General features: G+C 44.5%; 1 protein-coding gene across 15 annotated transcripts in view; it reads left to right on the plus strand.

Annotated features, from left to right (window-relative positions):
- GORAB (golgin, RAB6 interacting) overlaps window positions 1-25,775 on the plus strand; it is a 105,466-nt gene that overhangs the window by 16,504 nt on the left and 63,187 nt on the right. For 12 of the 15 annotated variants that reach the window (XM_051624450.1, XM_051624449.1, XM_051624455.1 and 9 more), the window contains exons 1-4: window positions 3,870-4,724; window positions 5,564-5,691; window positions 8,204-8,364; window positions 9,578-9,691. The gene's annotated coding sequence lies outside the window, so the exon portion shown is untranslated. Of the gene's footprint in view, window positions 1-3,869; window positions 4,725-5,563; window positions 5,692-8,203; window positions 8,365-9,560; window positions 9,692-25,775 lie in introns of those variants that run through there. The other 3 variants (XM_051624447.1, XM_051624448.1, XM_051624446.1) reach the window with 2 other exon arrangements.

Here is a 25,775-nt window from a genome sequence, read left to right on the forward strand (position 1 = left end):
CCCTCTGTGTTCTGATGCAAAGGGGTTCTATAAAACATCCTCTTCATGCCTGCAGGCACAATTGCCTGTGTCAAATACTGTCATCTGTGTTAGATTAACTCATATAGGAGTCTGAAGATAACAAGATCAGGGAACCTCTCAGCTGGATTTTAGTATTCTTTGCCATCCTTTGATAACAAATCTCCAGTTTTGATATTAATTGCATAACTCATCTTCTCTAGCAATATGGCTGCATATGTTCAGAATTTCCAGTTTATGGCAGAGGGCTTCCTGCTGTCAAATCTTATCCAGTAGTTGTTCTCTTGATGTGCCATCGCTAATTGCAGCATTAAGGAAGACAGCTCTGGTGATTCAGTGAACGTCGTGGCGTGTCATATAACCTGGAAATCTATGGTTCCCATGGTGCAGATGCTTCTGGAATGTTTTGGCTAATTCTTCATTCCAATCAACTGGCAGCGGATGTAAATTTAGTATATGAATAACATTGTTAAAAACCTTAGGTGAACACTTAACGTTCTGGAGTTGTCCCCAGAGCTAAGTGCTTCAAATTCCCTTTAATTCCCTGCAATGCTTTCATTCTGCCCAGGCTGCTAAAAGGTGGTGTGGTCTCTGCATGCATATGAGTGTGTGCAGATATCTGAAGGAAACCCAGTCATCTGTTTTACAGGAAGGAAGCATCAGTCCTATAGTTAGTAACACTGGTTAGCAGTAACAGAAGAATATTTAAGAGGCCTTTACATGGATTAAAAATCAATCTGTCCTTCACCGTTTTTTTCTTCCAGCCAGAGATATCTGCTATGGTGCAGAATACTTGGGGACTGCTGGAGATCCTAGTACAGTTGTGTCTGTGCCAGCCATAGGTGAATGGTGTTGGTCACTACAGTGGTGAAAGAACAGCATTGTGGAAACAGGGAAGTAAACAATTTTATACAAATCTAAACAGCTGCCACATCTCACAGTGCAGAATGTATCAGCTGTTCACTCACACACTAGAGTGGGTGCAATTCAGTAATGAGAGATGGGATTCCAAGATGGATATAGCATGTAAAGTGGTTTAGGATGAAAGGTAGAATATAAATGACCAGTACAGTTATCAGTGAAATACATTTGTCAAGGTAAAAAATGTTCTTCCTATATTTTGTACATCCTACCCATTTGAGCTTCCAGAATACATGTACATAAACATATAATGAAAATTGGTTCCCTTAACTATGTGAGAACAGAGACAAGTAAAATCTTAATTTAGTAGAAAACCCCATATTTCATTGTTCCCACATTCCTGGAAATTAATGTTTCATGGCTATGTTGCTTCCACAGTAAAATATTAAAGCTTTTCTGGTGACATAATGAACCTCAAGAGTAAAGAAACACAAGCCCTTCAGAGACTTAAATGGATGAGATTGTTGCAGACTGAATAATATTTTGGTTTCCTCTTTTTGCAAGGTATATTTCATTCAAGAACTCCCAGTCAGCCAGTGTAGGCCACACTCAAATATTCATGAATTTGAATAAGGGCCATTCTTGGCTTAAAAGATCAGGACTCTCTGGACTTTACCATAGGATACAATAATGAATCAGAAATTTCAAACGGAAGATCTTGCTTCAATATCATCTGTGTATCAGTTGCTCTTTGGTGTTCAAAGACTGGATAATCAACTCAGTTGCTCTGCCTCTACTTTCAAGGCTATTTAAACCATGCACTTAAGGAAGTCTTTAGCTCATCAGATTGCAGTGGGAGTTTGAACCCATTTGTTTGGTGCTCATTTAAGACTCGTTCATTTATCTTGACATTACCAGAAATTTAATCCAAGATCCAGACCCTGTCTGAGGTCACAGAACATTCAGGGTCCTTCAAGCCCAAGCCCTCACTCACTGCTAACAGGTAATTTGTGAAATACCGAATTAATCCTTCAATCAGATGCTTCTCCAAGGCAAGCACTGCTCAAATAAATGCTTAGCCAAACTGTAGCAAAGGCAAATTCTGCCCTGTCATCACCAAAGCTCTTGGCAATGCTTGGTTTCCCTACGTCAGTTCCAGTGCCTCTATTCTGTGTGACTGAAGGCCAGACATTATCTTTATTATATGACTGTAAGGTTCCTTGCAAAAGAGATACTCAAACCCTCATAGTAGCCCCTAAATGCTACTGCAACCTAAACTAAATTTAAGGAAGCAAATATTACTGCAGGCTGAACAGCAGTCCCAACTGTGCATCTCCAGCAACCATCAAAGCTCAAGCTGTTTGTGCTCCAAAGGCAAATCAGACATTACAAATGTCCTTTCATTCCTAATTGGAAGAGAGAGCCATCATTTTGAAACATAACACTGAATGGATGTTCTGAAATATTTTAATACTGAAATTGTCATATCAAATATTTTTAGTTTGACTTTTTTTTTTATCTTTGTATAATCGAGTCACAACTGACATGTTATGTGAGATGATAATACAATGTATTATATAGTATTGTAACAGTTGAAATAACACATTGGTTTCCTACAGAATATACTAATAAAATCAGTAGATTCCTTGCTCCCATATTTAGTGAAACATGTCAGCAATTCACAGAGGAAACAGTCATTTCAAGAGGAACAGTCCTGTTTTTGCCCTGTATTTGCCCAGGCTCTTTTTCTCCAGACATATCTGATCCATTCAGGCAGCTTGCAGTGTGCCTGATCTAGGGAACAGCCATCTTAGGGTCTTTGACAGCAAGAAAAAGGAACTGGCACCTCTGGAGCAACTGAGACCACCTCAGAGCTGAACTGGCTTGAAATAAGAGTCTTCCCTTTTTCTGATGGTTGTACAGTGGGAATGAAAGTGCATCCTTTTTGTAACCAATTTGCATCTTCAATGTTGATGTCAAACTGAAGTGCAGAGTTATCTGAGAAGCTGTGACACTCAAAAACAGAGAAAGGCATGGACTTGAATAACCAAACACCCCTTAAAAATCAAAGTCCAGGGCACTGTGTTAATATCACTGCATAATGCCAACTGACAAAAGCTTTCCCAGTTATGCCACCAAGTGCCCTGAGTACCTTTATGCCATTCATTTGTTTTTTCCATTCTCTTAATCCAAGCTCCCCAGGGCATTTACAATGGTGTATCAGACAGTAGGCCTGTCCAGAGGAACCTGGCTGTTCTGTGTGATAAAAAACAGTTGTGTTGCATCCCATCCCTCTTCTCTTCCCTTGATGCTTTTTCCAACTTGCCAAGAAAATCCCTCCTCTACTTGCCAAATATTATTTGTTCTCTGTGGACATCACCACATCTCACTGAAGTAAAACAGATTACCTTTGATTTTAAGAGGAGATAATTCTGTTTATCTGAGAGCAGTAACAACATGCTGTATTTCAAACGTACAGGTTAATATCTATCTCTTTCAATTGATGTCAAGTACCAAACAAAGCTCATCTCATCACCATAAATAACAATATTTGTAGGACACTGTGCGTTGCTCAACCTTGAAGCACACTAGTGTTTGTGATAAGGAAACTGAGGCACAGAAGGGTGATCTGGGTTGCATTACAGCTTTACCTAAGTGGTAGCTGTGAGTGATTAACACCTCCACAAATCAGGCCACTACAGGAACTACAGAGTGTTTTGCAGGCAGACATGAACTTGTCCTGGTTGTGCTTGGAGCAGATTGAAACAGGACGGTTGTGGTTAGCTTGCTTATTAGGCCAACTTGATATGTCCTGCAAAGTGAGGCTGAACAATGTGCACATGAACATAAACAGCTTCTATTCCTTTCAAAGCTTTGGAAAGAACCTGGTGTATGCCTGCAGCAAAAATAAAGACAGAAAATTGGTGGAAAGTCTCTTTTCCCTCTATCTCTTTTCCAAAAATGTTGAATTTGCAGGTAGAATGTCAATCTGTTGTGGTATTTTCAGGCTCTTGAGACTAAGGTTTTTAGAGGCATTAGAAGATGCAGAAATCCTGTAAGTGCACTGTGTCTTAGCAGATACCCAGCTGTGTCTATGGATGCCTCCTAAGTCTCTGAAGATTCAGCTGATACACAGCTTCACACAAGTCTACATTTTCAGTATTATCTAGGAGATAAGATTTGAAAGCATTTAATTGCCTGTCAGTGGAGGTAGGCATCTAGAGGGATTTCTAAAGCATTTGGCTAATTAAATCAAAGTTTAGCATCAGCATGTCTTTGAAAACCCCTCAGGGAGATATAGGCATCTTAGGTACAAATAACCTCACTTGATCTGAGACACCTAAATGTAGATGTCTCATCTAAGATATTTAATTGTCTAGGCTCTCTTTACAGTAAGTGAAGAAAAACTAGGCTATGCAGGAGACATTCATGGCAGGCCCATGCATTCATCCCATTCTAGGCAGAAGTATTCAAGCAATAGCAAAGTCCTCCTGAAAGCTCCATTCCACTTTACAGTGACTTGAATTGATTTGTAGGTGCATTGTGCCTGATTGTTCCCCTCTTCTTAACCTCTGACAAGGGCCTGTGAATATAATATCCTGATTCAGAGAATCTGTAGCAGATTCCCAAACAGTGGTACACATGCCACAGGTGCTGCTGAGCCTCTACAAAGTGGTACAGAACACTTTCTGAGCAGCCTTCTATGTGCACATGCAGCCTGACAGTGCTGGGAGCAGCTTCAGTTCCTGCTGCCACTGCTGCTGGGGCAATATGCCAGCATGGAAATCCTCCCACACTCCTCCAATATCAAAATAACAAATAGACAGCATCTTCAACTCCAGAAAGTAAGAAGTCAGAGATCTAGCTTCAAAATCTTTGTTTGGAAGTTTTCTCTCTGTGTACACACACAGTTAACAGTTTTACAGATGTTTATACATACACATGGAATATATGCAGTTTGTATTGGCCAAGGTGACCTCTGGTCCTTGGAGTATGTGTGGCTTGCCAGCTTTTCAGAAGGCATCTGCTGCAGTGAAACAGAGACCACTATGTCATCCAGATCCCTATCCACACAAATAAATGGTCCAGCACCTTTTGCCAAGGCAACTGTTGCTGGATCAGCATTGGATGTCATCTGCTCAGTCTGGCTCCATCCCAGGACTCCATGACCAAATCCCTTGGGTGACTCTTGGCAGGTCTCACTTGTAAAACCCACTCAGATCTGCCCTAGACTCTCTGAATTAATGTCACTTGTATCCTAAGCCTCTCAGTCATGTGAGGATTTTGTAATGTGGTACATAGGATGAGCTAAGATGACCTAATGGCCTTGCAGCTCCCTTCTCTATGGCTGCACATAATCACAGGGCATACCAGGTGTGAGATGCTTCTCACCTAATTTGGACATCTAAGAGATGCTTGGCTGAGGTTAAAGTAATGATCAAGACTTGGCATGGATGCTACTGGAAAGAGATCATGCTCCTCCCAGAAAGCTTCTTCCATTCTTTGATGGTTATCCCGTATACTGAACTGTAGAAGGAGCCTACACGACTGTCTTAGGTTCATACAAGTCATTCTTAGGTGTTTGAGTGAGGTGAGGGGAATTCCAGCTCGCATGTATAGGAATTCATGCACCCTGCTGTGAGACCAGTCTTCAGTGCATTCAAGTCTGTTCTTTCTCCCACAGATGCAGAATTTGGATTCGCAGCCTCAGCTGTAAAAACCTTGCAACTCTGAAAGCCTCTACTGACGACCAAAGAGAAGGTTGTCAGAAATTACTCCATCTTGGACCTTTTAGCATTTTTCTTCCAGAAGGTATGGGCACAGATACTCCTGAAAACTCAGTGAAGTACCTGCTTACACTGATGTTTGGCTTGTACTTCCCCCAGATAGACATGATGAGTTTCCTGAGGGCTGCTTTTTGCACTCTGAGTTGATCAGTTTACCAGTGATCCAGAGCTAACACTCTCTTGGGTCTTATTAAATAACAGACTAGTTTTATTTATGGATCAGTACGTGAGTGCTTTGCTAAACAAACAAGTGGCTTCTCCTAAAATTAGGGTACCATGGAAAACTCTTAAAAATGCAACCCATAAAATAAACAGACTCCAGGAGTTACCTGTGACTCCTGCCACTGCAGTAACTTCAAGGTAACAAGAAGTCAATAAACCCCCATCAGCAAAATCCCCACTGGGATCCAGCAACTGAGACTCTGAAGCAGCAGTCATCAAGAGAAACTAAGTGATTCAGTAAAACATTAAAGTTCCCAGAGGAGCCATATTTGGGCTGCCTTGATTTGGTGAGAGAGGCAGCCCTGACCACTTACCAAAGGCAAAGTGAAGGCCATTGGACAGTGTCTGTAGAGCCACTCTACTCTCTGGCTTGCTCCCTGCCTGTAATTAGGCTGTGTGTCCTCCCTACCTGTCTAGATGCCAAGGCAGAGGGAACCTGAGCAAGGCAGTATTTCTCACCCTGCCTGAAGTCATTCCACTGCTCAGGTAGGATTCAGTCGCTGTCGTTCTGTTCCCCTGGCTCTTGTGGATCTACAAACTGGTCTGATAGTGCCTTCAATTTGCAGCATGCAGTAATTCTGATTTCAATGGGCAGAGCAGAACTTGCCTACTAAAGTAGCTGAGATCAGTAACTGATCAGCTCTTTTTCTGGACAGCTCAGGAAGCTTTGTCCTGTCTCCCCCAACAGACTGTATTCTCTTCAGCAAGGAGGGAAATACTACCTCACAAAAGAGATAGCTGAGCACACCCCATTGTGGTGATCCAAACCAGCCATGTGACAGCTAGGACAGAAAGGATTTAGGAACCAGGGAACTACTTTCTGTCTCTGCCTTCTCAGGTAGACAGATCTACTTACAGCCAGGCTTTTGTGGCCTCCAGCATCTCAGCATCAGAGCATGTTGTAATAATTAGTACATTGATCCTTTCCATCCCCCTGTCAGGTAGGGAAGGACTAGTTAGGTTCATTGCATGTATGAGAGCCCCAGAAAGCAGAGTGCATTCATCTCATCTTACTTAAGCTGTTTAGTCCAGCTGGTTATTACAAGTCCCTAATAATCGCGGAAACAAGGCCAGGACCTCTGAAAGACTTTTCAGTCCATACAATGCTATTGGACAAGTCTAACAGCAGGAATATCCTGATTCTCTGTGCTGATTAGTGACTTGGTCTTCAGCTGGGACAATATTCCTGAATTTCCTTGGGGCAAGAGAGGCCTTAGACAGCAGTGTGTTTTACAGCAGGGAACAAACCCAGCTCCCCTTAGTCACAGCCATGTGCTCATACCACTGAGCCATTTTCTCTCTTATTTGTGTAAACTAAGGGGATCTGGGTTTCCAGCAAGGTAAACAAGGATTTAACTACTTCCTCCCTCCTCCCACATAACTTTCCCTGAAATTAGCATGGCAAACTGAGCCCTTGCTCTCCAAAAAGCCTTTCTGTTTGTGTTTTTGTAACTGATCCTCTGCTGGAAAAGAAGCAACTCAAATTTCTGCTAAAAACAACCCAAGGGAACCTCTTAACAATAACATTACAAGCAGTCTTGTACCCTGCTCCAGAGAGGATACCCACCTATGGATGGGTTTGTAATCCCATGACATAAAGAAGCACTAGGGCAGTTGGCAGCACAGAGAGGGCAGCATAGAGTGCCTCACTTCCCTCCAGCTTTGTGCCCTGCTGGTCAGATGAGTGGACTGAACAGCACCTAGCACCTGGCATGAGGAGCCAGAAAGAAGCTGTGGCCTCATGCTGGGCATGAGTGAGTTGCAAAGGTTGTGGTGGGAAAGGAGAAGGGATGTTTGACATAGAAAGCAGGAGACTTGGCAGGCTGGAGTATTTTCATCCTCAAACACCCTGCTGTTAGAATGGCTTTCAAATAATGACATTTTAGGAAATAATAATCTTGTGTTTGTAGTTAACATCCTTTAAGGCTTAACTGCATCATCAAGGTTAGAAAGTTGTTCTTTCAAAATTAAAATTTTCACATAACTGGAGAATGCAGCAGTAGGTCTAAGCTACCTCTGCAGATTGTCCTTCCTTTCTGTCCCATGACAATGAGTACACTCAAATAGCCTGATGGATCCATAGATGCACAGTGGCAGAAATGAAAGTTCAAGACAAAGGTGATGAGTAAGGAGGAGGCAGAATCATAGACAGGAGAAAACCAGGGATTGTTCTGCTCCTTTTGAGTGGGGAATAGCAAGAAATTTGCTGCCTATCCCATAGTTTAGGAACTTATGTTGGAACTTTGCCTCCTAAATGTATTTACTTAAGGCTAGGCCTGAAAGCACAAAGCAGCTTACAGCCCTTTCATTCATAGGTGTCAAGTGGTGCAGTGCAGAGAGGAGCTAACAGTAATCCCTACTGCAGAAAGGAAAACGACAGCCTGGAGCATCATATCACTGAGTAGCCAAGTTGGGAATCCCACCTGAATCAATCCTGCCTCTGGGCAAAGCTGTCACTTTCCTATGAGTACAACAGGTAAGTTTTTCACAGGTTGGGGCTAGGTTTTCTTTGGCATGCTGTGTAGCTTTCCTTCACAAGGGAGCTGAGAATGGCAGCTAGCAACCAGCCCTCAGCCAGGGCCTCACTGCTGCTGGGGGCAGAGCAGGGCCTTGCAAGGAGTGTGTCTTGGTACAGTAGAACAGGAGTTCCAGCCAGGGTGGCTGAGGTGAAAATCCTTCACAAATCCACATGAGGCACCCTTGCAGCTCAAGACATCCATCAGCTAATCCTCCCTTTGGCAATCTCCTCACTTGCTCCTTCCATCAAAGGAGCTTGGATTACAACGGCTGCCGTCTTAATGAGCGAGGCTCTGAAGGAGGCTGGTGTCTCCAGGACAACATATAAAGTACTTCACACTGTCTGGATGACCTTGCCTCTTAAAGAGAACCAGGCATTTAGCAAACTGTTACTGAGCCTCAGGAGGGAGATGAGTACTAACCCAGGGAGCTGTGCACACAGATGAGTTGGGGCCGAGAGAAGCTAAGTGCCTTGTTTCATGATGGAAAGCAACCATGACCTGAACTGGGCACAGAACGTGCATGTCCCACCTTGCAGGTTTTTGAGCAGATTGTGAGGCCAAGGCCCTGGCCATTCAGTGTCACTGCAGATCTAGTGGTGTTCTTTGGCAGAGGAAAGGTGTTAACTCACATTCCCTGGCCGCATTCCAATCTGACTGTCCATGTTCCTGCTCTCTTAAATTCCCACTCCACCCAACCAACCAGTTTTGACTGTTTGCTGATTTCCCCAATCATTTTTTTGTTTAGCTGTGGAGTGGCCCCTCTGTCACCCTGGAACTCACTGCACTGTGTTGCTTAAATGATCTCAGGTTGCAAGGTTATCTGCCATGACATTCCTTGTTCTGGAGAAGCATGTTTGCAAGATGGGTTCCTCCCATTCCTTTCCAACTATGAAACTGTGGCTGTCACAAGAAGGATGGTGGAGTAGAGTGGTCTCATGTGCTGTTGCAGAGCTGATATGCTTAGAGAGGGCCTTCCAGTTTCTCAGTTCCTCTCACTGCTGTTTTCCCTGTAACTATAAGAATAAGCTGCCCATGCCCCTCTAATTAAAGAAATGTGAAGTTAGCAAGAGGCCCCAAATACATTTCCTGGCAACTAGACAAAAGTAAGTCTACTGAGAAGTTTATGCAAAGAGAATATTTCTAGTATATACAGTTCTGTCTTGTTCTCAGATGCCCATACCAAAGCAATTACTCTATGGGAGATGCCGACTGGCTGGAAGAACCTGTTCATTCTGGGTCTGTAATGGAGTCTGTGAGGAGCTCAGCTTCCTGGTGTGGATGAAGGTAAGTGTGTGTTGAGGAAGGGAGGCTGGGACATGTTTATTTGGGAGGGTAACCTTTCTGGGCTGGGAGCCTACTTTTTAATTTATTTGGTGGTCCGGGAAAATTCGTCACATCACATTCTTTAGCTCCTATTTCCACTGAGGCAGTTACCTCACCCCAGAGCCTTAGCTCATAGGGATGCAGCTGTATAAAGTGCAGGCTGGCTGTTTCATGATGGCAGCGATGCAGTTTGTCCCTAAGACAAACAAAGTTGCACTGGAGAGGTAGAAGTCTGGGTCCAGCCAGGGAAATGCAGATCCAAGGCCAACTCTAAGCTTTGAGCCAGCTCACGGATGGTTTTTTCCATGTCTGCTTTTACCCCCCACCCTTGAGCTCCTCGCATCAGATCCAGAGACACATGTGGCCCCTATGTTCTTGTAAGTACAATGTCTGCTGTTTCTGGGTTCCTGGGATAAATGCCCAGGACAAATACCAGGGCTTTCCAAGTGATCAATCCAATGGTCTGAGAAGCTTTTTGGTGGTCTGGAGTTGCAGGGCATCTTGGCATCCTGACAGCACTGTGTTTTGTAAAACAAGGATGGGGGATCAAGGCCTGCAGGAGTTGGGACAAAGACTGAGGGACGGGGTTGTGGCAAAGCACTGAGGGCAGAGGAAGGTGGAAGAGGAGAACCCTAGAATGTGGGGTTTCCACAGCAGAGAATCAGTGGCTCTCCCACTCACATACTTGCTTTTTGGTGTCGTCTCACGTGAATACAGAAGAAGACTTGGTGTCTGCTGGGTCACAACCCCTTGCTATGGTGTGCCTAGGTTCAGACTCAGTATTCAAAGGGATGTTGGGATATTTGCTCATGGAGTCTCATAGAACTTCTGAGAGGTGTCTGAGTACTTTCCTGCTGTTTTGCTCACACTGTTGGTAAAGCAGTGTGGGGAATTGCCTTTCACAGTCAGGGAGTGTGGCAGTGTCAGAGCCACAAAAGAAAACTTGGTGCTGCTTAGTGCTCAGCTCACTATTCTCCCCCAGACCCTGCTGCTTTCTCTGCTGAATGCTGAACATGCTTCTGAACCCCATGTCTCATGTTTCTAGTCTATCTTTATACAAATATCTTAAAAGCAGTTTAAAACTGGCATAAACTGGGTTTTAAGAAAATGCATCTCTAAGCTCTTTGCAGGCAGAGCCTCTTTTCAAAGGTTGAACTGTACCTCTTACAAGGCAGTGCAGCCATACTCTCTGAGAGTTAACAAATCCATGCGTGCCCTTTAAAAGAAGAAATCAGGAGGATTTTTTAGACATTTCTAGACAAAGGTTATTTTTTTTCTCTCTTTTTTTTCATGGAGCCTCCTTGGTAACCAGTTAAAACAAATTCCTCCAGACTGTAAACTAGAGATAATGGAGTTTGCCTTTAATCTCGGTCCGCTACAGATCAAGTTACCTCTTAGAAATTACTTATCCTGGCCAAGCAAATGAATTGGAATTGATGTTCTTAATTGTTTTCTAAATTGCTGTTCCCCACTCCCTTCCTCCCCTTCTCTCCACACAGCTGTTTTGCATCAGAGTCTAGTCTAATGGGTACTGTCACTCACACGAGGGGGTGAAGTCATGTGGTCATAAAAGAGAAAGATTGGGAGAAGAGAGGGAAATACCACCCAGCGCATTATCTGGCTGTGACACACACAAACTGAATAGAAATAATTCCTCCTGGGGGGCTAGTCCCAACAATGGACACAGTTCTGTCTTGAGCTAGAAAAATGTAGAGAATCACTCCGTTCTCTGATACTCATTTCTCTCTCACAGAGAAGGACGATGATTAAAGTGCTAGTTTGGGACACAGAAAACCTGCGTTGAAACTGCTGACTCTGCAGCAACCTCCTTTGTCTGGTTTTGTGCAAGTTGCTTGGTTGAGGCCTTAGTGGCTGCATTTGTAATACAAAAACAGTACAATTCCCTTCCTTTCTCCTCAGGGCAACAATGGTCTTTCATTAGCTGTATCTTACAAAACAGCTTAACCTGCTCTCTGGAAGTCTTTAGTACTCCTTGTGTTTACATACATTATTAGTCTCCAGCTCACTTGGAACTTGTGTCCTTTGGGCTCTGGGAACATCAGGCCAGGACTTAACACCGGAATCCCATCCCTCCACATCTTCTAAAATGGGGACAGATCTCAAGTGTTAAGCAACAACCTTCTCCTGAGGATATTTTGCTCATATAGAAAGCATTTCTGCATGTGAAATGTATGCAAACCAACTATTTCACCAACTTCTGTGTTCTGCCATTATGTTCCCTCCCAGTTTATAAATGACCAATAATCCCAGTTTTGCTGCCAGTAGTTTTCCAGAATTCAGCTGTTCCATTTCAGATTGTACTTCCATAGACTGGCAATTGTTTTCTGCTCATCTGTCTGTTCGGAGTAGAACCTAAAAGAGCAGAGATGATCCTCTACTTAACCTCTCCCAGAAGGTCTTTCTTGACAAACAACAGTGTACCACTGTTACATCATCAAGTTAGTTTTCTGAGGGAGACCGGGGAAACAGAGAATTTGCTGCCCACATAAAATCCTGAAGCACCTGCTGGAAAAGCAGCAGACTCTTGGATATCTGACTCTTGGATAGCTGAGAACACTGTGTAGAGTAGGTCCAAGAAAAAAGGGCAGCAAAGAAAGAATTTTATACAAAAGGAGTTAAAAAATCACACTAACTGCTGAAAGTGGTGAGGAAAGCTGACTATCCTAAGTGTGAAGTCTTTTTCCCTCCTTTTCAGTAAGAAGAATGTGTATTGCTTGGGCTCACTGCAGCACTGCACACAACTATCAAGCATCAGATCACTGTTGACACTAGCAAAATCATATGCGTAAATGCTGCACATTTAGCATTCTTCATAACTGGGAAGAGACTCTAACACTGGCTGGCCTGTCCCTACAGACACTGCCACTCTGTTTAAGCAGCCTTGTTTCTTAGGAAGTGTAATGCAAATAGTTGTGACGACCCATATTAACATCACAGTGCAAATACCCTTACCTCCCTGGAGAAAGGAGAAGGAAAAGTGAATCTACCTGCAACAAACCTTAGTTATGTGACTGGGAGGTGACCTGATGTGGTGATGGAGAAAATGGTGTGAGAATCCAGAGGGAACAGATTTTGGTTTGCTTTGTTTTTCTGCCATTAGTCATCTCTAAAACAGGCAGGGCCAAGAGCTGGTCAGTATCCTGAAAGGAAGAAAATGAAATGTGCAGGTGTTGGGTGTTGTGAGTGAAGTTTTCAAAAGCATGAATGTGCATGAGGATCAGAGCTTCCAAGTAATGTGAATAGGGTACACCTTATTGTCTAAATCTGGGATTCATTCTGCTAAGTGCCCAGTTCAAAGCTAGTTTTTTGAGATCTCTCAGAACTCAGGGTAGTGAGACGGGCAATTCATGAGGCTGATAGATCCTGCCCATCCAGACACTGTGCTAGAAGGCTAGTTGCCTAGTCTATCAGCAATCACAGCAATTACCTTGTTCTGTCAAAAGGATCCAAAACAGCAGACTTAGTGTTTAAAGTGACTAAGTATGACTGTGGCCCACAGGCGAATGATCTCTAGGGAAGGAATGGCTACAAAAAGGTGTAGGTAGGCAGTAGCATTCTCCTTTTGCCTTCTTGGACACAATTTTTCAGTCTGGAAGGAAAAGCAGATAAAAGGCAATTAGAGCCATGCTCAGAAAGCAACTCTGACCATCTCGTCACAGCTTCCTTTTATCACAGGAGGATTGTTCTATCTGTTAGAGCTCTAAGCTGAGCTACTGCTCTTTTTACTTCTTATGATGTTACCAGTAAGAAAGAATATACCATCAGCATTTTTGCTGAAGAGGTGGCAGGAAGAAGGGAGCCCAATGTGCTTTATCTGTAGCAGTATGTCCTAATAGCAGGAAGGAGAAAAAACTCATTTATGTCAATGAAGCAAATAGATGTGACCCTTAGGGGGTGCTACCCGTGCTGACATTAGGTATTTGCTAGCTTCTTGAATAGCCCCTTTCAAATCAATGTAACTGCTCTTGGAGTGAGGTTCTGCTCAGTGTTAATGAAGATGTCGGAGTCTGGCCCACGGGGAATAAATGCATTGAGCAAGAAGGGGCTCTTTTATAACCTCTTTCCTAGAACATGTTTGGAGGCCTACATTTGCAGCTGGTTCCTATCTCAAAGCTGGACCAAACCAAGCCCCCCTCACCAGAAGATGCAAGCATGCCCAGACTTGTTGAAGTTCAGCTCCAGATCCAAACATTAGTCCTGATCCAAAGTCGATAGACTCCCACTCACCTAAACAGACATTTGGCCCAAGCCTCCGTGACTTGGGCCCATCCTGACACAAAGCAATACACCCTACACCAATACTACTGGGATATCTGGGCCTGTGTCTGTAGGAATATGATCCCTTTTCTTTTTTGTCCCCTCTTGCTTTTAAGTTGGTTTTCTTTTTTTTTTAGGGAAGGGATTGGTCTCAGGGAGGCATAAACTCCCTTCTTTTCCATCCCTGATTGAGTATCAAACTCCTCCGCTGAGATTTCTCCATGGAGACATTGGGTTTTCCTGGCAGGCAGGGTTGCAAACTACTCAGCGGAATGTCTACAGCTCTGCAGCTCTGGAGGAGCCAGGAGGCTGGGCATCCCAGCCAAGGGAAATACTGCTGTCGTCCCAAGAACACTTTCATGGAGACTGAGGTGCATACTGGATTAGGGGCGGCTAAGCTGGGTTCTTGGTATTTTTTGTTGGTTTTCTTTTTCCCCTCGAAAATCTAAAGCACAGGGAAGAGAAATCCACAGACGAGAAACCTGGGGATCCTTGTGGATGTTGCAAAATGTGGTTTGCTAATGGATCTTTTAACTTCTGGTACTTCTAGCTTGTTCAACACACACATGCACATACACACATACAGAGAATAACTTGGCAAGCTCGTGTTTTCGTGGCACAGCACCAGGAAATGGGAGTTCCCCTCCCAACAGAGAAGATCAGGGCAATGAGGCAAAGGTGGGGAATCAGACCCAGCCTGAGTCTCACTGGAGTGCTGGCCCGGACAACTCTTACACAAATAATCTCCAGGAGCTCTGAACCCATGCTTCATTGTGGACACAGACTGTGCTGTCGAAAAAACAGACTGAAATTGCTTCTCTTTCATGGCATCTGTAGTGTAAAAACGGTTTTCGTCCAAGACATTTGCGGTCGGAAAATCCTGACACCTCATAAATTATCTTAGAGGCACAACAAAGCTTCAAAAAGATGAAACTCAATGCTGAGGTCAGCAGGAATTTTTTTTGTGTGTTTTTTTTTTTGCATCTTCTGCAGTGAAGGAGCGTTTTCAGTCTCAGGAAAACCACCACAAAAAGAAGCAGTAAGAGAGAATATTTCTTGGCATAAGACCTTCAGTGCTCAGGGGAGTAAGGCATCTCCTATTCTTTATTTTTGGCCACCTCTGTGTTAACACATCATCAGAATATGATCCAAGCGACCAGGGGCAGCATGATAGTGAGGTGGCTGCAGCAGTTAGGTGACACTCAAGGGCTAATGGCCCTTGCATAGTGCTGGGGCATGAAGTGTGGGGTGAGTACCCTGCAGAACTGGTCTGACAACACTTCACAGGTGAGGTGGGTGCGAGATAGGGATGAAGTGCTCCAAAACCACAGTAGGCTTCAGTGTGAGTTTGCAGAGAGCGTGTAACAGTGTTGCAAGGGATGGTTTATGGTCTCCATCAGCTCATACACACCAGCAGTCAGCTGGCATTTTTTAAAGCTGTTTTCCTATTCCTCTTGACTACAAATGCAAACCCACTGCTGGAGCTCTGGCTGCCCTGCTGTGTGAACCTAAGCAGGCTGCTTAATCCCTCACACCTTCCCATAACTACAGCCAGTCTGAACGAGGACAACTGCCTCTCAGTTTCCCTCACTCTCTTATTGGATATTTCTTCTTTGCTATATAGAGGAGAGTTTCCTTCTTCCAGACAAGAACAATGTGGAGAAAGAGGAATCTGAGGGTGATGTCACACACACTTTTAACACAAGAACCTCTGCAGGTTCTTAGTTACCACATGTGGGTATTGGAGGTGCAACCAGCTGTCCTCTGCAGCACATTTAACCCCATGTTGGCCAAAACAGAGGGAAATTGAGATGGCACTTGGTACTTGAAAAGGGAAGAGACACCTGGTGTCCAGAATGACCTGTGGTTCCCCTGCTGTGGCGTGTGGCAGGAAAGACCTAGCCAAAGCCAGTTAGTTCAGGAAAGGCGGTGTTTTTGCAGGATGGAAGGTGGAAGAGATGTTCCTAAGGAGGCAGAGACTCTTGTCTGTGTCAGGAAGAAAGTATTTGTCCTGTAGCAGTTTGTGTTGCTGTTCCTCACCCCAATCCTTGCCTAGCCTTGCCCTGCAGTGCTCATGGCAGGAGATCTGGTGTTCTGTGTGGTGCTGGTGTTGTGCCTGCAGCCTGCTGAGGGCTGCCTGGGAAAGGCAGTGCCCAGGATGTGACAGCCAGCCCTCCTGCAGGGTCCCAGTGCAAGGGGGATGCTGCCAATGTAAAGCCAGTTTTTCAGGCAGAGAGAATCCCCCCTTGGGACAGGCAGTGGGTTTTAGGGTTGTTATTTATCCTCTTTACTGAGTGATTATCAAAATGGCTTCATTTCAATCTGTAGCACTGCCTGTTACTTTAATGTGTCTTACTTTGGGGAGTAAAGTGACAGGGTAAGATACAAACTGCTTTCCATTTCTGTGGGTGGACAAAACTTTCCCATTTAAAACTTCTCTCCATATGTTCAGCCCCCTGAGTCCCTAGCAAGATCTGACCTCCCTGCCCACTTAGTAAATCAACGGTTTCTAAGGCATGTAGAACTGATTTTATGGCAGCAAGATGCATTTCACTAGATTTATGTTATTAAAGTGGAGGAGGGGAAGCCTCCTTTTATTTGGGGCAGTCCTTGAGTTTTACAGGCTTGTTTGAGTAAGTAATTATTTTGGTAATGCTGGGGCCTCCTTTATTGAATCGTAAATGCATCCTGAACAGCTCTTGGAATAACAAGCAGACCTTTCCCTGAAAGTCTATGGATTGCCCTGATTAGCAAATCTGAACATTAGTAGTTTACTCTCCGATTAGCTTTGCTGCTGAGGGCTGCCTTGGTTCACTTCTCTGGGGCTACTCATGAGATTAAGCATGTATGTAAATGTTTGCAGGATCAGTGCCACAAAGGGAAAAAAAAAACCTAAGCCAAAAGCCGTTTCTTTGGAAACATCCTCTCTGACCATGTTAGGAAAAAGGATCAGATAATTGGGATCTTTATGATGCTTATTATAAAAAATGTTCTGGAACTAGTTCAAGCACCAATCAGAAACCACATTGTTCCACTAAATCACTTTCAGATGCCATTTCAGATACAGAATACAATTACTCCTAGTTTAAAAATATAAATGTTCCCTTCATAAAACACACACACACACAACTATTTTAATTTCTTTTATTTTTATCTGTCTTGGCTGGAGTTCAGGCCTTCCACAGATGATCTATCAACAGATTTTGTACCATTTCTCTCTGCCAGGCGTTGTGCACTGCACAGTGCAGAAGAGCTCTACGACGTGAACATTAGGACTTCACATACAAAAGAGCTCTTGCACAAGCTGGGCGGCTGGAGGCCCAGGCTTGGAAGTGTATGTGCTTAAGAAATCTTCTAAAGCAAAACCTGGAACAAAGATTCTGCCTGAATGTTGCATTAAAAACCCACCCGAGATGCCTGGAGTGGTTCCTGGCTTGTCATTTTTTGTTACTGAATGGGTTTTGTGAAGCAAACTCCCTCCCCTACATGGTGGCTGCCGCCCATGTGCTCTCCTTGTTGTTAGGAGAGCATGGAGGCCATCTGTGATGAGCTCAAGCTGCAAGTCTGGCCCTCTTCGTAATCGGGGGACCCACCCGCCCTCTGTGCTGTTTATGTGCGAGCACATGCTGGGGTGCAGGCAAACAAGGAGGTGTGAAAAAGCTGGAGGGGGAAAAAAAACGTGGACTGGATGAGCCAGGCACCCTCTGCTCACCTGGGGTTAGCACAGCTTGAGCCTGCTGCCCCACCGTGGTCCTCGGTGAAGATAGTGTTGGCAGACACATGGTATCTCCTTCCTTCTGAGTCAACACACACACAGGCACCTCCAGAGAGTTTCTTAGCCTCTCTGTAAGGTGTGACTCATTTTCTAGGAAGGAATATCTTGGCAGAGAGGTATGGAGGGACCCAAAATAACTCGATAGCTAGCCCAGGGCTTTGGTAGGCTGTAAGATGGTTGGAAAGGGTCTCAATCTGCCCAGCAGCAGCTCTGGAGTGGGATTCTCAGCTTTGTGCTTTCACAGTGTAGCTGCTGGGCTGTACAAGGGATGTTTCCACCTTGCCAGAGCGCCATGCTGCCTCTGGGTTTTGACTGTCTGGGACATTTCTAATGGAAAGCTTTTCTGGTTGACAGGAAATCATCCTTTGTCATTGTTGAAATCCTTCTCAAGAGTGATTCTGGTTTGGTGAGCCCAGCCACGAGTCTGCAGGAGCACAGCCCGCTCTCCTGCCAGCCGACTGCGTTGTTTTCCAGGGCTCGGGGCCCCTGTGCTTTGTTCAGTCCTGCTGTGGGATGCGAAGCCCGCAGACACCCAGAGTGTTGCCCCAGAATCCAGCCAAACCCCCCAGAGATGCCAGACCCCCAACATCCTGGCAAGAAGCCCTGGGAACCTGGGATCAAAACAGGGATAACAAGGCTTAGCTTTCTACCCCGAGGCTGGGGATGCTTGAGGATGCTGCCATCTTTCAGACACTCCACGGGCCATCCCTTTTTTATTATTATTCTTTTTTGGGGGTGAGCAGAGGGATTTCTCGGCATCGGGGCAATGTGAGAATCTCGAGGGCTGCATTTTGGAAAAATTTCTATGGAAACATTTTCATACTTTCCAAAACAAAAGATGCTAAGGGATTTGTTACTAAGAGAAAATTCCTGTACTAATTTTGCAAAGGCTGGGGTTTCTGAGTTTCCTTAGCGCCGCTCATGGCTTCTTTAGGAGGGCTTTTGAGAGGAATGGCCTTTGAACTCAGTGGTAGCTTAAATACAATGTGTGAAATCCTGGCCAGTGGCCTCCCAATGATTGGCACCAGCAAGTGAGATCAGGAATTTGGGCATGGTGTGTTTGTTATCTGACAGTGCTTGGGCCTCCTGGTGGAGTAAGGGATCTGCTCTGCGCCAAACTCCTGGCTGGGCTGACCAAAGACCACCTCGCTCCTGTCTCTCCAATGGTTGGGAAGCAAGGTTTGAATGAAAAACAGGGCCATTTCTGAAGAATAGAAGTTTTGGCTGATGTAAGAATTGAAGAAAAAATTTACAGCAGTCTGAAATAAATCTGAGAGAGGGGATTTGTAGAAGCACAGGTTGTTCTTCCTGCTGCCGGTGACTGATTCTGCAGGGGGAGCACAGTCAGGCTGATTCAAGGTGACAGTGGAAATTCAACCCTCGATGCTCAGGACTTCTAGTTTTTCTGGCCAGAAGACTGGAGCTCTTGCTGAGATGTGATTACTTCTGTGATGCTTTGTTGTTACAATAGAGTTGCAGAGCCTTGTTCAAACACCAAGATCCCCCCCGTACCTTGCCACATCCCTGAAGAACATCCCAGAGATTTTCAATCCAACTCTGCCTTACCCAAGTCAAAAACTGCTCACGAGCCCCTTCAATGAGTATTTTTTAAATATTACATATTAGTGTCATTGATCACTTTGTTTTTCAGCAAGATGTTTGTGGCCTTCACTGCAACATGCAGATTTTTCTGTTTAAGAGGGAGGTTGCTGACAAGTGTTTCACAACCCTTGTGTTACAATGTGCTTCTCATCTCAGGGATGCAAGTCTGCTCTGCAAGCAGGAAGCTTTTTTCACTGATGCGATGGGGAAGTATTACAGATTCTGATGTTACTAACTAGAGATACATTATCAGGTTTGGGGCTATTCATGAAGCACTAGTCATTGGTAATGTGTGATTACCAAAACCTCTCAGGTTTTCTGTTTTTCAAGATTATATTCCCAATCCTTCTGATTGCAGAAAAATTTCTAGCATAATAAGACGACTGCACCTGAAAGGCTAACAGAACCTAGAAAACCAGTAAAAACGTGACATTTCTTGTTCTTTTCTCTCCTTTCCTTCTCTTCTTTTCATGCCTGCCTCCTGATTCAGTACTGAGGTTTGGCAGCATAGAAAACTGCAGTGGGAAAAGAGCCAAGATTCTGCAGACGGGTTTAAGCTGCAGTATCAAAGGTGCAGCTCCAGCCTTGGATTCAAGTATCACCAGAATTTGGTTTCTGTTTGCTCTCATGGTTGGGCTTCAGCTCTTCTGGACCACAAAGAAAGCCTAGTTCACCTGTGTGAAGGTGTGGAAAACCGAATGTCAGTAGTTATTAGCAGCAGTGGGACAAGTGCCATGTTTCTGGGTGTCTCTTCTGGGGCTCACTCCTCATTCCAGGGTAACACTGAAAATGCCAGAGGAAGCAGAAGCAGCAGGAGCAGAGGTAATGGGCTCAGAATGGTGCCAGAATGCCACGGGTGAGTTTCCTTGCAAGCTGCCCATGGAGAGGGCCCGTCAGCACACACCAACAGAGCCATATTTCATTTGCACATAAGAACCCAGGATTGTCCTCGGAGGCTGCATAAGAAATGAGCCTCCATGGTCGGTGTGAAACCAATAACAAATACCGTGTTCCCTCCCACTGAGAGATCAGAGCTCAGGGGGGTGCCTGCAGTAAAGGAAAGCTGGGACAAGCACAGAGCAGCAAGGATGTTTGTTAGTTCTTCATTGTATCGCTCACCAAGCGTAACTAACCTCACCACCATCAATAGGGATTGTGACCATGGAATGAACCCAGCTCTGGGACCTACTGGACATTTTTCATTAGAAGTTTTTTTAAAAAGACATGGCATTTTTTCTGCAACTATTAAAAAGTACCTGTTTCGAGTGATTTTTTGATATTTTTTTTTTTAGGGGAAAAAAAACCAACAAAAAGAAAACGCAGGCTTTCCCAAAATTAAACTTTTTTTATAGTGCAAGAAAGTTCTGTTTCCACAGTTTTTGAATGTTCTGTAATTTCGTACTTTCCTGTATTAAGTGCTTTGGGTTGTAGTTTCTGAATGTTTCAGAAAACCTGTGTCAAAGTGGAACATGTGCTTATGTATCTCTCAATATAATTTAAGAAGTTTATTTTCAAAATGACCAATATAAAATGTTTTTGCCCACTCTGGAAGAGCAAAGGAATTAAAAATCATGGAAAAAGCTCAAAAGAGAAAGGACTAGAAAGAAGAGGAAGGCAGTTGGCAGTGAAGAGAAACACAGTAGAAGGCTTTAGGATGGAAACAGTGGGCATTCAGTGAAGAACCATCAAGGCTAAAAATGGAGAAAAGCAGGATGAAGCTGCTTGCAGGATAGATTCCCTGGTATGAAGAAGTCCTGTATAGGAGGATGACTCTGCATAGTCCACAGTCCTTGACCCAAGTTCAAGAGGTTGTGCAAGGATGCCCTGAACACTCTATTGCTGTTTGGATCAATCTATAAGTTTTATGCAACCTACTGTAAAAAGTAACAGTGCTAAAGATTTTGCAAAGCGCGCATGTCATGAGCTCAGACTGTTAAGGTGTCACTGAAGAGATGATCCCTAACTCAGAGCTTCTTCAAGGCTGCGGGGATGGAGATATGTGTGCTTTGATTAGTAGTGTCAGCAAGACACAGAGGCCTGGAGGTCTGGTTTACGTGGGGTGGTATCAGAGCTTCTGGCTTCAGGATGTGCAGGGAGGGCTCCCAAAGGAAGCAGTGCTGTAGGCCCAGGAAGCCTACGGAGCATTGTTCTGTGCACTGCTGAGAGCTGGGAGATCACCCAGAATAGGGGCAGAGCCCAGCTAGCAGCACAACAGCTTCTCCGTGGGGCTGATAAAGGAGGAGGATGAAGATGAGGCTCTTTACTTTGTCACTGGCTGGCAAACCTGTCCCCAAGGGGGAATTCTGCAGAGCTAGCTGCAGCTTTCCCCCTCTGCAAAACACACACTCAGTGTGGGGTTTCAGAGGCTTTCAGGGGCCTTGAAAACCACCTCTTGGGTGTGCTCCAGTCTTGAGTGAACACTTCAGGGACACCACTGAGGTCCCCTGCATCTCAGACAGCACGAGCCAAAGTGATAAAAATTGAAATAATAACCCCAAAACAAAGACAGAGGAAAGAAGGAGAAAATGCTGTGAGGCCCAAAGGGCTAAGGATGTGGGTACTGCTGGGCTTAATTGTCTTCTTCCTAGCTCTGTGAGGAGGAATGTTGCTGGGACAGCATTGCTGTCTTCTGGATTGTTATTGGTTGGGATTTTAAAAAAATTTTTTTTTCTTTCCCCAAAGCAAACAGGCAAGTGATGTAAAGCAAATGGAATTGCGGTTCTGAAGCTGGGAAAGTCAGAGATGATCCCAGGCTGCAAAACCCAGATCTGGGTTTTGAACTCCCTGTGTAGCACAAGGCTGCGAAGGCCTTCAGCTGGGCTAGGTCTGCTGCATGGAAGAGGGGGTGAGGGGCCAACTTCAGAGGCAGGTTTGGATTTGGAGTCTGAAACAAACCTCCCTCCCTCACCAAAGTTCAGGGTCATTCCCAGAGGCTGGGGGGGAAGAGCCAGTTCCAACCCTTCTCTAACAGGTCTTGGACTTAGTGTAGCAATTCATCCGGGCCCCTAATGAGGACAGCCATCTTTGTGATGACAGTTAACTTGTGTGCTCAGGTTCATTACTTAATCAAACGTTTGCATTACATTTGGTTTAAATTATTTCTGTACTGTGGGGGCACCCTGATTTCACAAACCTTGCAAGCTATTCTGGTTTGGAACACATGGAAAACTTCTAAAGAGTGTTGAATTAAAGCGAGTAGATGTCTTTTCACTGCCTGCAACCTTGTTTGCATTACCAGCCTTGAATCCACACTGTTGACTTGTTCTACAGGGATGTGAGGGGCTGGAAACATCTCAAAAATACACATAAAACAAAACCCCTGAGCTTCTACAGTCACTGCAAATCTGCTCCTTGGTTTGAAATCCGGAATTCTCCCCAATCTCATGGGCTGACCTCACTGTCCATTGGATGGTTGGAAAGGACACAGTTGTGTTTTGATCAATATTTCAAGTAAATCTGTAAGGTCGATTAAAGTGAACTCTGAGAGCAGGTTTGCATTGTGGGTTTGCCACAAAAGAGATTGCTTTGAGCTCTTAAACCAGGAGAAGGCATTACAAGTCAGTCATTCCTGCTCATCCTCATGGCCTTGGCAAGTTGAAGGGCAGTTTAAGGAGATGGAGCTGGTACACACAAAGTAATCCCCGAGTCTGTGATTGACTCGGGTCAGTGAAAGAGGAGTAAAGGGAGTGCAGTTTCTGGGTAGAAAACTGGTTCTGTGGAGTGTGCAGGGATTTCAGACACTGGGATTTTTTGCAACGTTTATTGGAACAGACAGGCTAAGAGCACTGAGGGATAAAGGATCCCAAATCAAACAGCCTAATTGGTCTCAAATGGAGTGACTAAGGAACTCTCTCCATTCCAAAATGGGTCAAGTTGCATTTTAGAAGGAGATCTCTGAAATTTGAGTGGGAGGCCTGGATAGAAGAATGAATGGATGAACTCATAATTGACATGGATTCCATTATGGCTAATACCTATGTCAGAGCTGCCACTGAATATGTCCTGCAAATCCAGTCTGGGGAAATTCCCTTTAGACATGTGACCCAGGTGAAGCAAACTATTTGCCATGAGTCTATGAGGAACTGAGACTTTAATTGCAAACATATGGCTGGGTAACTTTCCAGCAAGTGAAAACTGGGGGATAGAGACCTGCTCTGAAACAGATGATCCAGAAGGGCTTTCTCTGTCTCCTGGTATATTTCTGTGCTTTCGTATCACTTTATACTGAGCAGAAAATTGTAAAGAAAGGAATCATGATGTCAAAGTTTAATGTTGGCACAGGGAGCCCAGTGATTTTAGGTAGAATGAGAGTGAAATTAAGTTCCCTATGATTTTATTTAGAATTGGTTCCCTGTTTTTTGTCTTGTAAAAGGCAGAAGTCTGATCTTCAGCTTGCTCCTCTCCTGGAGAAGACGTAAGGTGGCTTATGTCATGAACAGTTCTTCCTAGAGTCAATTCCAATCTGACAAGATGGCCTGAAGGACAATGTCATCACCCACTTGTGATGGGGACCAGTGTGGCTGCCTAAAATCCCCATCCTGGTGTTCAGCAAGCAGGGCAAGTGCACTGCAGCAAGGAGGACCTGGGCACCAGCTCCTGGGTCTGGTTTCTTCCAGGGACAACAGGGAACACCTCCCACATCCAGGATCAGGATCAGCAAGGTGTATGAGCACAGGTAGACCTACAAGGTAGTTGAGGCAAAGAGCAGTGATATGGGCCTGTGTTTAAAGGCAGCTCCCATGCGAACTGGAGAAGGGCCTTGTAGAGGCTTCTCACAGTGATTTCACAGTTTTCCACAACAAGCTGATTCCAGATTGCAGTTGCACTTTATCATACCTGGCCTCCAGCTCTGGCGGCCAGACCCCAAAGAAAGGGGAGAGGCTGCAGAGCTTTTTGGTGCACTTGAGGCCCTGGGAATGCAGACTGTGAGTTCATCTGGCTGTTGCTATATCTCCTGACTGTCCTAAAGGTTTTTCATGCTTTGCAGAATAGTTGTAATACTATACAGTCCCTATGTGTTTGTGCTTCCTCTAAGACCTGGAAGCATGTCCTTATGCATAACATGGGGTGTAGAACTGGGTGGCTGGGAAAGGGCAAAAGGGAACGTGCGCTGGCATTGATCACAAGAACAGAAGGGATGAGCTCAAGGGAGTTTTCTGAAAGTGTTTATGTTTGTCAGGTGAACTTGACAGGACAAGAAGTTAACAAGACAGGAATGTAGCTGGGTTAAAGAGTTTTGTTAGGCTGCACAGCATCTTCTGGGTCCTGGCTTGGAAGAGGCAGCTCCTTGGTGTCACAGATGGCCAGTCTACAGGAAACTTGGGCCTTTTCAGTGCTGCAGTTGTTTGACTCCTGAGTGTTGGAGATTTAAGCCTTGAAGTGAATTGAACAAGGCCTGAACTTGTTGTGGAGAAAGGATTTCTCCTTCCTTGACCAGGCATCTGGGTAAGGCAAGCAGCACATTGAATGTCAGCTGGAATACCGGCTCTCAGAAGAGAAGCAAAGATGAGTTTGAACAAATATGACAACCTGTGAGTGCTGGTTTTGTGTACATAACTACAATCTTCCATGTGACCTAAATATTAAGGTTTGAAGAGCCAGAGACTGTGAGTAACTACAGCCTGATTGCTGCTTTGTGATGATGTTTAGCAGTTCACACAGGCCAAAGCACCAATTTTGGTCCGGATAATTTTTACGAGCAGTGTCTGAGATGTCTGTGGCAGTCTCTGGTTATGCTGAGTAGTCCTGAGAATGAAACCAAGAAAAGTTGGGTCTCCAAAAACTCAGGCATTTAACAGTAAATATTCGCTAAACTGGTGACCACATGTCTGAAATTCAAGATTTATGCAAAATGGGAAGGGAAGTTTCATAACAGCGCTCTGTAATAAAATAACAACAGTGACGTATGCACACATGTACACACACACTCATTCCAGATAAGATCAAATATCTAACACTCCAAAGATAAAACACTTTTCTGTTTATTTTTCTCCTTCTGACTATGAAGTATAATTTTTCTTGGACTGACAGTTTGAGAGTTCTACAGAAATGCTGTAGAGAATTCTTTCAGCTGCTGCTAGGGGTGAGTTTTCCCCTTTGCCTGTACCCATGAATGTACCACAGGTCTTTTCTGCTTGTAACTGTTCATGCATATCCCAGCCCTCCTGCCCCTCAAATCCTGCTCACTTTGCCCTGTGCATCTCTTTCCAGGATACCGGAATGCATCTCTGCTTAGAAATTCTGTTGTCAGTGATTTTAGCACATAACATAGAGGTAGAGGAGTGGAGCCACCAGAGTAATCGTGGGATCTATTGGAAGGGAGGAAATGCAGAGAGGAGAGAGAAAATGAGGTAAAAAGACAGAATTGGAAGGGAGAAGTGAAAAGGAGAA

Source organism: Apus apus, chromosome 7 (genome assembly GCF_020740795.1).
Source record: "Apus apus isolate bApuApu2 chromosome 7, bApuApu2.pri.cur, whole genome shotgun sequence".
NCBI classification, from domain to species: Eukaryota; Metazoa; Chordata; class Aves; order Apodiformes; family Apodidae; genus Apus; species Apus apus.